Genomic DNA, 3,129 nt, shown 5'->3' with positions numbered 1-3,129 from the left:
TGGGTCGGGCTCAGAAGGTCATAGTAAGTGGGGCTACATCGGGGTGGCGCCGGTCACTGGCGGGGTTCTGCAGGGATCTATCTTGGGGCGGGTACTCTTTAATCTCTTTGTAAATGACTTGGATGCAGGACTAGAAGGAATACTAATTAAGTTTGCTGATGAGACAAAACTGGGAGGAGCTGTTGACACTCTCAAGGGCAGAGAGGCCCTGCAGAGGGATCTGGACAGACTGGAAAGCCGGGCAACCACCAGCCATATGAGGTTTAACAAGGGCAAGTGCTGGATTTTGCACATGGGGCATGGCCCTGGCTGTACAGACAGATGGGGGAACAAGGGGCTGGGGAGCAGCTTCACAGAGAGGGACCTGGGGGTTATGGTCAACTGCAAGCTGAACATGAGCCACCAGCGTGCCCTGGCAGCCAAGAGGGCCAACCGTGCCCTGGGGGGCATCGAGCCCTGCATTGCAGCCGGGCGAGGGAGGGGATTGTCCCGCTCTGCTCCGCGCTGGGGCAGCCTCACCTCGAGTGCTGGGTGCAGGTTTGGGCACCACAGGACATTGAGGGTATAAAGCTACTGGAGTGTCCAGAGGAGGCCACGGGGTTGGTGAAGGGTTTAGAGGGGAAACCGTACGAGGAGCAGCTGATGCCCCTTGGTTTGCTCAGCCTGGAGCAGAAGAGGCTGAGGGCAGCCCTCATGGCGCTCTGCAGCTTCCTCCCAAGGGGAGGAGGAGGGGCAGGGCTGGTCTCTTCTCTCTGGTGACCGACAGGACCCAAGGGAATGGCAGGGAGATGTGCCAGGGAGGGTTAGGCTGGGTATTAGGAAAAGGTTCTTCTGCCAGAGGGTGGTGGAGCTCTGGAACAGGCTCCCCAGGGAGGCATCACGGCACCAAGCCTGGTGATATTCCAGAAGCACTTGGACACAGCCCTCAGAGTCATGGTGTGAATTTGGGGTGTCCTGTGCAGGGACAGGAGTTGGACTCGATGATCCTTATGGATCCCTTCCAACTCAGGACATTTTATGATTCTATGATTCTATTATGTTATCTTCCAGGAAGACCTCTTTTACTTTTAAATTGTTTGAGCAAAATCAGAACACTTGTATTCCTAATGAATGAAAAGATATGAATGTAAGGATTAAAACAAACAAACAAAAAACCATGTTAGTTTAAGCTATTAAATAATATTTCACACTTGTGTCCCTTCTCTGAACTTTGGTCATATATTTCTTGTTCCTTTTTTTTTTTTTTAATAATTCAATCCTTATAACCAATCACAAAACTTATCCAACAGGAGTGTCAAATTCAGTCCTCTAGAAAGCATGGTATTTTTGCATATGCTTAAAAAGAAGGTAAGTATGGTTCTGTGAAACATGGGGATCTCAAGGGTTATGTAACACCTATTTCACGGGCCTGGGACTGAAATTTTAAACATAAGTGGCTACAACCTACCTAACTTCCAAAGAGATGGCCAGGACTGTTATTTTTTTTGTCTGGAGCTATCTCTTTATTCATAAAGATCTTAAGTAGGACTACTTACTTGCTATAATCTGCTTCCACAAATGCTTAAAATATGACTCAAGAATGACTAAAATGTGGAATTAGTCTTGACATTGCTTCAAAGCTGTAACAGTACAGGATATAGCTACCTAGCCATTGCTGCATACTCTTGTTGGGAGGTAATTAAGTCTTGTATACTCTTTTACTTCTGTAGAAATGTCTTTCATTTTCCCTCTTGTCCTCTGTCATTTGCTGCGCTGATTTAGCAATGCAAACGGGATTCAAACCACCTGGGCATTTATTAATGCTGGATAAATAGAAGTTTGAGCTGTTTTTTATAATGTACTTTCCAACCTTGTTTATTGTCATTATGCTAGCTTTCTGGCGAAAATGTTTTTATTGGCAAGAAGATCTGCAGAAAGCTCAAGCTCTGTAAATAACAATGAGAACAAGTTTTCCTGAGAGAATTAACTCTGGGAATTCTGCCCTGACCATACTGAAAACTTCATATACATATCTGCATAATAAATTTGAATAATTGTGAATTTTGCAAGTGGAAAATGGTGTTGTGATAGTCATAGTTCTCTGAAGAATTATATGTATGTCCAAGTTCGAGTCTGTCTCTTTTGTATTTATCTATTAGTCTACTAAAAGATATTACCCCTTACTGTAAACTTTATCCTGTAGACAGAATGTCATTTCAGGTCTTACCTTGAGAAGAAGTATTTGATATTCCTCTGTTCCTACAATTTACAAGAAAAAGTCTTAGGACTTGCAATCATAATACATAATAAAAAATAATCATTGTGGCCGTCACATACTAAGGTAATGCTGAAGTATCAGCATTCATACAGCTGGGTAAATTGCCCAGAACAAATAAGCCTACAAAGATCCTAAATTACAATAATTAATTAATTAATTAATTAATTAATCTACTGCATCAAGTATCAGAGAGAGTTCAAAAGGATTTTATCTCTATGACACAAGCAATGCAGCATAATTCTACCTTGAAATGGAGTCCTAACAGACTATGAAGACTAGGCTATGGGAACATTTAGGTGATCCATAAACTTATAAAAATTAGCTGCCAGAAGCAGTGCAGGAATTACAAGGTCACTTTCATGTGATTTGATGGACCATTATGGCAAATACAGTAAAACAATTTCATATTAAACTACTGAGTTTTAGATTAGATGGACCTTGTTATTCAAGATGTTACCAACAGCTGCCTGTAAATTTATAGGTGAAAACAATCAAGAGAAAAGGTAGAAAGGAATTCAGAGGAAAAAGGAGGAAGTTGCTGTAATAAAATACAGAGATTGGTCTAAACTTAAATGAATCTGGAGACTGCCCAAAATGCAAAGGAATTTGAGATATGATTTTGACTCCAGTCTCATATTTTGCAGGGGAATCCATTCCATAGCAATGTGTGGTAATAAAGATGTCAGCTCTCAGAGATAAATATACAGAAAAGAAAGAATCTCAGACAGCTAGACCCACAGTTCCTGGGAGTTAACATTTGATTAAAACGTATCATTAACTTCTTTGGTCAAAGACCGTTAATCATGATGAATTATTTTTGGTAAAACTTGGCATCTGCATACACATAATCCTCAAGCTGGTCCTTGAGAACA

The sequence above is a fragment of the Phalacrocorax aristotelis genome, chromosome 1 (assembly GCF_949628215.1).
Source record: "Phalacrocorax aristotelis chromosome 1, bGulAri2.1, whole genome shotgun sequence".
NCBI lineage: Eukaryota > Metazoa > Chordata > Aves > Suliformes > Phalacrocoracidae > Phalacrocorax > Phalacrocorax aristotelis.
This window is presented reverse-complemented; position numbering follows the sequence as displayed.